The sequence below is a fragment of the Panthera onca genome, chromosome E2 (genome assembly GCF_046562875.1).
Source record: "Panthera onca isolate mPanOnc1 chromosome E2, mPanOnc1 haplotype 2, whole genome shotgun sequence".
NCBI lineage: Eukaryota > Metazoa > Chordata > Mammalia > Carnivora > Felidae > Panthera > Panthera onca.
This window is the reverse complement of record NC_138353.1, coordinates 18,668,461-18,678,903: the sequence shown is the minus strand read 5'-3', so window position 1 is coordinate 18,678,903 and position 10,443 is coordinate 18,668,461. Positions and strand designations below refer to the sequence as shown.

The 10,443-nt window shown below is 47.5% G+C and overlaps 1 pseudogene; it reads left to right on the top strand.

Moving 5' to 3' along the window:
* Nucleotides 1–63: 63 nt before the first annotated feature.
* On the top strand, nucleotides 64–7,491 carry LOC144614562 (beclin-1 pseudogene; annotated as a pseudogene).
* Nucleotides 7,492–10,443: the final 2,952 nt, after the last annotated feature.

Here is a 10,443-nt window from a genome sequence, read left to right as displayed (position 1 = left end):
ATAGCTAGTTTCCAGGTGGGAAAAACGTCGTAGTTTTTACTATTTTCGTATAAATCCCTCTAAAATTTCAAAATATGTGTTTGCTTTTCAGACTTTGGAATAATGTGGGGTTTTGTTGTGTCAGCGTTTGAAGAGCAGTGACCTAATGTGGTTTGGGGGAATGTAGATTAATTTTCTTTCTGACACGCTAGCATTGGGAAGCTAGGACTTCTCAGTGATGGCTTATGTTGGATTTGCAACTGTGGGTGGTTTTTGCGGCAAGAGACCCCTAATCATGATAAGCCATCAATGGAATATTTTTTAATGTTTATTTATTTTGAGAGAGAGAGTGTGAGCGGGGGAGAGGAAGAGAGGGAGAGTGAGAATCCCAAGCAGGCTCTGGCCTGTTCCCACACAGCCTGATGCGGGGCTTTGATCCCACGAACGGTGAGATCATGACATGAGCTGAAATCAAGAGTCTGAATCTTATCCAGCCGAGCCACCCAGGCGCCCTAACAATGGAATATTCCGATTTAAGTCCATTTGTGCCTGAACCACTTCCTCTTGGCAACTGTTCTTGCCCTGCCTTCCCTCCTCTTAGATGTGGGTCTTTTTGCTTGTAGGATCATCAGCAGGGGAAACTGTGTAGGAACCAGAAGGTTGCCCGGATTGCCTCTTGGGATTCATAGGAGAGGGAGTGGCTGCCATTAGGGACCAGCTGGGCTGAGGCCTGGAGCTGGGAGGCCCCCTGGTGGGCTGAGGAAGCAAGTACATGGGAAGTTTAGTGTTTGTTAACTAAGTGTTTATTTAAACGCAGAGGTTGTCTGAGATGGGGGAAGTGTGTGTTTTCTGAGAAGGGGACTTCAACAGGATAAGGGTGGCTTCTTGGAGGAGGTGATCCCAACGGGACAAGAGAGATGGCATTTCAGGAATGAGAGGCTGTTTCTGGCTTTCTCTTCCTCTTGAGCTGGGCTGCTTTGCTTTCTAGCCAGTTTTACAAAGCTTTCTTCTCATTGCCTTCTTTATTGCTTCTGATGTCAAAGCTGCTTTGCCCTTGGTTTCTCCTTTTTGTAAACTCAGCTCTTATCTTTTCTCTTCCTTTGTGCTGTGGAGGTGGCTCCTGAGCTTCCAGCCAGGGAGGTCACCATTGCCTTCCACACCTGCTCCAGCCTGGTTACCATACTTCCCTTATCCAGCTGGATTGAGTCATCACAGTGTGGAGCCTCACTTCGAGTTCATGTGTTGTACTTTGTCGCATGACCCTGGGGGGCAGTGGCCTCATCTCTGGCCACACTTTGCCCTTTTTCTTTGGGCTTCAGGGCTCTGTATTGCCTCTGTCAGGACTGGTGACCGCCACTATCCCTCTTACCACAGGGCCTTTGCACATGCACTTCCTTTGCCTGGATCCACTCCCTGCTCAGTGCTTTACTTCCTTGTTAAATCCTTCAGCTCTCAGCCACAGGAATACATCAGGCTTCCAGTTATTACACTTCACTGAACACATAGAATTTGGGGGCCCTGCTCTGCCAGCTCATTTTCCAAAAGCAGCATCTTCCAGTCCATTTTCAGGAGTTACACTGATCTGATGGTTGTTGAGACTGAAGAAGCAGTGTGAGAGCCAGACTTTGAGCCCGGTAGATTGCCCATGACCCTCCAACCCTGGGGGCCAAACCCACCTGCCGCTAGGATATCTCCCCTGATATTGGCACCTAATGACACTAACTATGCCTTTGATCACAGCTGTACTTTTATGTATCGTATTCAGGTTTGTCTCCTCCCTAGATTGGTGAGCTCTCTAGGCTAGGATCGGTCTGCATCGTTCACTTTTGTCTCACAGTGCCCAAGCCAGACTCTGCCCTGGCCTTTAGGGTCTCAAGTCAGGACCCCACAACCCCATTGGTTTGCAAGTCCCAAGTTCCGCCTTAGTTGCCCAGTGAAGGAGCCATAAGTGGGAGATAAATGTCCAAGAATAGGGTTTACACAAATACTATATACAGTGCACATAACATGTGTGCAGGTGTGTCCCAGGTAGCTCATTCCCATCTGTGCCTTTGTGCTAGGGCCTCGGTTCAGTACCCATGCCTTTGAGTACCAGGTCCACTGCTGTGTGTATGTGTGTGTGTGAGAGAGAGAGAGAGGGAGAGGGAGAGGGAGAGAGAGAGAGTGAGTCTGGGAAAGTGGGCCCTTGTAGGGTTCTGGGAGTGGGTCGCGGGCATGGGGTGCTTTCATGGTCCTAGGAGGAAGGGGATGGTGCTGACTCCTCCCAGTCAGTACTTCTAACCCCTGGTCAGGAAACAAAGATGAGAGCATGCTGAGCTGCAGGTGAACTTGAGTGACTTCTGTGGGCTTGCTCTGGAGGGTCTGGAAGGGGTGGGCAGTTGGGGCAGTGCTTATGGGACCTGGGAGGGGTTGGGCATGGAAACTCACAAAAGCAGAACTCCGGAGAGCAACATGGCCCAAGGAATGACTTGGGGACAGTGGGCCAGCCTGTGGCGGTAACGGGGTGATGCAGGGATGGGTGGGGCTATGCTCACCACTGGCTTCTCCCACCTTAATCGCCATCTTGCTTCCAGGTAGCAGATGCTCCCTGGGAGGGGCGAGGGCTGCAGCAGTTGTGGGGGATGGGAGTAGTCTCAGTCTGCGGGGGCTCCAGGAGGGCTGTGGGTTGGGATCTGAGGACTTGTCTGGGATTGGGGGAGGCACACAGGTTTGCTGGTGACCTTCCACCCAGTGCCGCTCTGGAGGAGCTGGCCCTGTGTGTTGTGTGTGGGCATCGGGTCTCTGTGCCCTCCTGAGTGGGTGTGGTAGGCCCCTGGCTGGGAGAGGGGTGGGTGCTCTGGGGACTGGGTGACTGCTTGGAGCGGGCCTGGGTGAGGGGCTCAGAAGGGAGGGGACGTAATGCCTGGTAGAGGTGGGGAGGCCCCTGCAGAGCCATCCTGGGAGGAGTTCTGCGTGGCCGCGTCTCCTGGGCTGGCAGGACCATTCTGAGGCAGTAGACATCAGGTGCCTGGATCCTGGAGAGCCCAGGGTGTGTCTGGGTCCTGGGGAACCTGGAGAACCCAAGAAGGACACAACTGGAGTGGCAGAGTGCCTTCTCCCTTTCTTTTTTCTCTGGCCCGGAGAACACTGCCGGGGTCCCCTCCCTGAGCCTGGCTGTGTGTGTCACAGGTTGACCATTTCCTGTCCTACAAAGGAGAGCCTTGGAGGCTCTCCTTCTCCAGGGACATCAGGCCCCTCCACCCCCCCGCCCTGGGCCAGAGGGACGGTGGCCCTGAAACATCTGGTACTTGGCAGGGAAGTGCCCAGTAGTGGTGTCAGCGTGCCTGTCACATACTGACCTGTCTGTGCCCAACCACTCACCTGTCATTCCCGTTGTCCCACACCAGTGCACACCCTCTCCACGTCTGCTGTGCAGGTGGACCTGCATGTCACACACACCTGCCCTGCCCACTGGTTACCCCACCTTACTTGCCTGCGTTTACCAGCCTGTCCCAGGCACCTGTGTGACGCAGCTGGCTCACTTCTCTGTGACGGTGCCTGAGCCATCGGTGTCCTTGGCCACAGTCAGCCTTGTGGACCTTGTGAGTGGGGCTCGAGCCCAGGAGAGGCATTTCACCAGGCCCAGTGTGTATCATCCTCCTTGCATCCCAAATTGTTTTGGAAACACCGTCTTCCACCTGAGCCAGCAATGCCTCCTCACCTTGGCCCTCTGCCTGGTGTAGATTTCAGCCCGGATCTGTCATTGCAGCCAGATGGGGGCTTTGAGTCTCAGCCTGCCCAGCTCGGCTCAGCTATCTCCCGCCATCCCCGCAATGTGGTCTACCATGACCGTGGGGAGAGGGCCTTCCTCTGATGGGGGACAGGTCTTTTGGGGAGTGGAGAGGAGTGCCTATGGGGATCAAAGAAGGCTGTGTCTGCCAGGGGACAAATTGACGAGGCTGGTGCCACGTAGACTGGGAGGCAGAAGTGGTTGTGTGTGGGGGTCAGGAGCCATTCATGTGAGCGAGGCACCACAGGGTCCTAGGGGAAGACCACAGCAGCCCTGGGTGGGGATGGGGGGCGGGTATCTCACTGCTAGGGGTCAGGGGAGAAAGATTGCATTTAGCTGTGAGGCAGGCCCTCCTTTCCTCCCTTCCTCCCTGTCCCCTTCTTCCTTCTCCCTCTTCCTTCTCTTTCTTTCTCTTTCTCTTTCTTTCTTTCTTTCTTTCTTTCTTTCTTTCTTTCTTTCTTTCTTTTTCTTTCTTTCTCTCTCTCTTTTTCTTTCTTTCTTTCTTTCTTTCTCTCTTTCTTTTCTTTCTTTCTTTCTCTCTTTCTTTCTTTCTTTCTTTCTTTCTTTCTTTCTTTCTTTCTTTCTTTCCTTCTTTCTTTCTGTTATTTTTTAAAGGTTTTGTTTTTGAGTAATCTCTACACCCAACATGGGGCTTGACTCCAAGATCAAGAGTTGCATGCTCTCCCGATTAAGCTAGTCGCGTTCTCTCTTTAAAAAAAAGGAAAAAAAAAAAAGACTGTTATATTTGGTCTCACTGGAAAAAAAAAGAACAATTCACTGGCTTTTGGATGGAGCAAATTTATTATCCCTTCTGTGGAGTGTAAAGATGTGGTAGAACACGTTCTTTGTGGGAGTGTAAAATGAAAATTCTGCTTTGCCATATGGAGACGCCCATTATGTGGAGGAGACAGTTGGATAGTTAAGTTCGGAGCTCAGAGAGGAAGTCAGGGCTGGAGACAGAGGTGTTCAAAATCATGGGTGAGGTCACATGGAAATAGGGTGAGACAGAAAAGGGAAGGGGCCCAAGCCAGAGCCGTGAGGTGCTCCCACATCTAACTCTTGGCAAGGGGGATGGAGGGGGACTGCCTGGGATGACGGTGGATTAAGGTGGCATCAGAGAAGCTTGTATAAAAAGGATTGAGACAGGAAGGCAGGGTCTGCAGCAGGGGCTTTGGAAAGATGGAGATCACTGTGACCTTGAATCAAGTTGTTGCAGTGCAGCAATGGGGTAAAAGTAGATCCGAGTCCATTGAGATGAGAGGAGGGAAGGAAGAGGAGGCAGGCAGCTCTTTCAAGTATATTGGGAGGAGGTGCACAGGTGAAGGGAGCTTAGGGCAGGGAGAGTTCTTTTAGTATGCAGAATCCTGTCTGAAGCTCCTTGTCCATGTCTGTAAGAGCATGTATACCCCACATGGGCATTCTCAGGGTTGTCTTACCCACCAGATCCCAGTCTCCATGGGGACAAGGTCTGTGACTGCGGTAGTCACAGCTGTGTCCAGTCCCTTGCCCAGCATCTGGCTCCTAAGGTACTGAGGTACTGGTGAATGTTGGTTAAGTGAATCGGTCAATACATGTAAAGCACTGAGAACACTAACAGGTGCATAGTAAATGCTCAGTAAAAGTGAGTTACTGTCGTCCGGTGGATGGGGAAGTCACTGAAGACTGGATGGCAGCAGTTCTGGAGACCATGATGCTCCTGTGGTAGACTGACCAGGGTGGTGGCTCCAAGTCCTGAAGGATGGAGAGGTTAAAGACGCCCAGCAGCACCATGCAGGCCAGCTTTGGGAGTCCGCACTGCAGCCCTGAAACTGGATCGCGTCACCATCCAGGAGCTCACAGCTCCATTATTTGCCCCAGCCCAGGTGAAACCAGGAGAGACCCTGGAGGAAGGGGCTAACTCGGGAAAGGAGTCATTTATTGGACATCACCAGGATGGTGTCTCTCAGATTCATCCTTCCAGCCACAATGATGTCTACAGTAGGTGCCAACAGCTTCGCTTTGACTGGGGATGCATCCGGTGGTGGTACCGTGGAGAACATTAGACAGAGACTGGGCACTGGGGGCCTTTTTGACCTCCGGTCGGGCCAGAGAGATGTAGATCACCACTCTGTGAGGGTTGCACAGATCCTCTTTTAGACCAGCTCGACACTCAGCTCAATGTCACTGAAAATGAGTGTCACAGCTGCAAATGCTGTTGAAGATCTCTGAGCAAATGAATGAGGATGACTGAACAGCTACAGACAGAGCTAAATGAGATAGACTGGTAGGAAAGCTTGAGAATGCCCAAGCTGAGGCTAAGACTGGATCCAGAGGAAGCTCAGTACCATAGGGGATACAGAGAACATAAACAACAACAGCCAGAACTGGATGATGAGCTGAAGAATGTAGAAAACCAAATGCCCTATGCCCAGATGCAGCTGGGCCAGCTGAAGAAAACCAGTTTCTTCAGTGCAACCTTTCATGTCTGGCACAGAGGACAATATGGTACAATCAGAACCTTCAACCTGGGTCGCCTGCCCAGTGTCCCTGTGCCATGGAATGAAGTTAATGCACTTGGGGCTGGAAAGCATGGCTGCTGTGCACCCTGGCCAGTAAGATATGTCTGAAATTTCAGAGGAATCAACTTGTTCCCTGTGGAAACCATTCCCACCTGGAGTCTCTGACAGATGGGTCTAAGCAGTTGCCATTGTACTATCCTGGGACAAGTTATACCACGTGATGATGGAGATGTTGAGAAAGATGAAAGGAGAGGTTGAGAAAGGGTGAGACACATTTTTGTCTTCCTCACAGGAAGGCGAGATTGAAGACCCAGGAAGCAGTGTGGCTCCCATTCCGTTGAAACCCAGTTTAGCCCTGACAGACAGTGGACCAAAGTTCTTAACTTCATGCTGGCAGATTTTAAGTGGGGTCTTGCTTGAGAATAGTTTCATAACAAGACTTCTTTTTTCCCTTACAGAGATGCTCGCCTCAGAAGCTTTACATTTTGTTTGGTTTGCAACAAGAAATGTTTTAAATTAAACTCAGATAACATCAAACAGCATATTAAAAAAATTTTTTTTAACGTTTATTTATTTTTGAGAGAGAGAGACAGAGCACGAGGAGGAAAGGGAGACACAGAATCCAAAGCAGGCTCCATGCTCTGAGCTGTCAGCACAGAGCCTGACGCGGGGCTCAAACTCACAAATTGTGAGATCATGACCTGAACTGAAGTCAGTCGCTCAACCAACTGAGCCTTCCCGGGCGCCCCTCAAACAGCATGTGTTTACAATACTAGAAAAGAATAAATCCACAAGTCCACTTTATTTTAAAATATTGAACAACAGGGGCGCCTGGGTGGCTCAGTCGGTTGAGTGTCCGACTTCAGCTCAGGTCATGATCACTCGGTCCATGAGTTCGAGCCCCGCGTCGGGCTCTGTGCTGACAGCTCGGAGCCTGGAGTCTGCTTCAGATTCTGTGTCTCCCTCTCTCTCTGCCCCTCCCCCACTCATGCTCTGTCTCTCTCTCTGTCAAAAATAGACATTAAAAAAAATTTTTTTTAAAATATTCAACAACAGTTTCCAGAGGAAAAGCCTGCCACGTATGGCCATGTATGAATGTTCACTCTGCTCTGTTAAAGACATGAAATTGCATTTGTTACTGTTTGAGACACAGTGTGGAGAGGTTTGATTATCTGTAATAAAAGATTTGTTGCAGTCTGAAAAGAGTGAGTTACTGTTACAACTTAGGTAAGCAAAAGTAAGATAAGGGATTTCTGCAGTTTGACTCTTCGTGGGTCCCTATGTGGGACAGTGTCTGTGTCACTTCAGCAATGGTGTGAGACTTTGCATGTGTGGGCATACCCTGTGTCCATGAGACCTGGGACCACTTGCTGGGGAAGGGCACATGACCCAGAGACGAGGTACAATGTGTGAAGACCTCTAGGCTCCTACTTTTATGGTTCCGGCAGACATTAGTCTGTTTGTTAAGGTCACAGCAGCGTTCCTGACTTAGGTCAGGTCCCTCCTGAGAAGAGACCACTGACCCAGCTGCACATCACTCCCAAGGCCATGTCCATGTGGGAGTTGGGTCTTCAGGGCCAAGCTTCTCTGACCAGCCCTCTGTGCAAGTCCTTCCCTGGGTCTCATGGCTATTCTGTATCTCTTCCCTTCCTCTTGTGCTGCAGGGGTTCATCTCACCCCTTGGTGCTGCTTTGAGCCTCCCTTGTGTGGTCTTGGTTGTCTCCCTTCCCCATCCTGCTCAGGCTAGGGCAAGACCCTTCCCTATGTCTTCATCAGGAGGAAATGTCTTATATCTGGTAAGAAGTTGCTATGGCCAATGTCAAAGAGGTTGCTGCCTGTGTTCTCCTCTAGGATTTGGATGGTTTCCTATCTCACATTTAGGTCTTTAGTCCATTTTTTTTTAAAGTAGGCCCCATGCCCAGTGTGGAGCCCAACATGAGGCCTGAACTCATGACCCTGAGATCCAGACTTGAGCTGAGATCAAGACCCAAGTGCTTAACCAACTAAGCCACCCAGGCACCCCAGGTCTTTAATCCATTTTGAATTTATTTTTGTGTGTGATGTAAGAAAGTGATCCAGTTTTCATTCTTCTGCATGTTGCTGTCCAATTTTCCCAACACCATTTGGTGAAGAGACTTTTTTCCATTAGATATTCTTCCCTGCTTTGTCAAAGATTATTTGGCCATATAGTTGTGGGTCCATTTCTGGGTTTTCTATTCTGTCCCATTGATCTATGTGTCTGTTTTTGTGCCAGTACCATACTGTCTTGATGACTACAGCTTTGTAATCTAGCTTCAAGTCCGGGATCACGATGCCTCCAGTTTTGCTTTTCTTTTTCAAGATAGCTTTCAGTATTTGAGGTGTGTGTGGTTCCATACAGATTTTAGGATTGTTTGTTCTAACTGTGAAAAATACTGTTGATATATTTTTTTTTTAATATATGAAATTTACTGTCAAATTGGTTTCCATACAACACCCAGTGCTCATCCCAAAAGGTGCCCTCCTCAATACCCATACTGTTGATATTTTGATAAGATTGCATTTAATCAGTAGATTGCTTTGGATAGTATAGACATTTTAACAATATTTGTTTATTCAATCCATGAACACGGAATGTTTTTTTCATTTCTTTTTTTTATTTTTTTTTTTAATTTTTTTTTCAACGTTTTTTATTTATTTTTGGGACAGAGAGAGACAGAGCATGAACGGGGGAGGGGCAGAGAGAGAGGGAGACACAGAATCGGAAACAGGCTCCAGGCTCCGAGCCATCAGCCCAGAGCCTGACGCGGGGCTCGAACTCACGGACCGCGAGATCGTGACCTGGCTGAAGTCGGACGCTTAACCGACTGCGCCACCCAGGCGCCCCTGTTTTTTTCATTTCTTTGTGTCCTCTTCAATTTCTTTTGTAAGTGTTTTCTAGTTCTCAGTGCAGATCTTTTTCCCCTTTGGTTAGGTTTATTCCTAGGTATCATATGGTGCCAGTGCAGTTGTAAATGGGATCAGTTCCTTGATTTCTCCTTCTGCTGGCTTCATTTTGATGTATAGAAATACAACAGATTTCTGTACATAGATTTTGTATCCTGTGATTTTACTGAATTCATGTATTACATGAATTAGTTTTAACAATTTTTTGGTAATCTTTTGGCTTCTCTGTTTACAGTATCATGCTGTCTGCAAATAGTCAAAGTTTGACTTCTTCCTTGCCCATTTGGATGTATTTTATTTCTTTTGTTTGATTGCTGAGCCTACGACTTCCAGTACTATGTTAAATAACAGTGGTGAGAGGACATCTCTGTTTTATCCCTGACCTTAGAGGAGAAACTTTCAGTTTTTCCCCATTGAGGATGATATTAGCTGTGGGTTTTTTGTATGTGGTCTTTATGATGTTGAGGTTTGTTCCCTCTATCCCTACTTTGTTGAGGATTTTTATCATGAATGGATGTTGTACTTTGTCAAATTTTTTTTTTCTTTCTGCATCTATTGAGAGGATCATATGGTTCTTATCCTTTCCTTTGTTAATATGGAACAAAGCGTATCACATGAACAACATGTATCACGTTGACTGTTTTGTGAATATTGAAACACCCTTGCAACCCAGGAATAAATCCCACTTGATCATGGTGAATAATTCTTTTAATGTGCTGTTGGATTTGATTTGCTAATATTTAGTTAAGAATTTTTGCATCTGTGTTCATCAGGGATATTGGCCTGTAGTTCTTTTTTAGTGGAGTCTCTGTCTGGTTTTGGAATCAGGATAATGTGGCTTCATAAAATGAATTTGGACATTTTCCTTCCATTTTTATTTTTTGGAATAGTTTGAGAATAGGTATTAACTCTCCTTTAAATGTTTGGTAGAATTCCCCTGTGAAATCATCTGGCCCTGGACTTTGGTTTCTTGGGAGAATTTTGATTACTGAATCAAATTCTTTGCTGGTTACCGGTCTGTTTAAGATTTCTATTTCTCCCTGTTTTAGTTTTGACTGTTTATGTATTTCTAGGAATTTATCCATTTCTTCCAGATTGTCCAATTTTTTGGCATATAGTTTTTCATAATATTTTCTTATAATTGTATTTCTGTGATATTGGTTATTATTTCTCCTCTCTCATTTGTGGTTTTATTTATTTGGGTTCTTTCTCTTTTCTTTTTGATAAATTGAGCTAAGGGTTTATCAATTTCATTTTTTTTTTTTTTCCAAA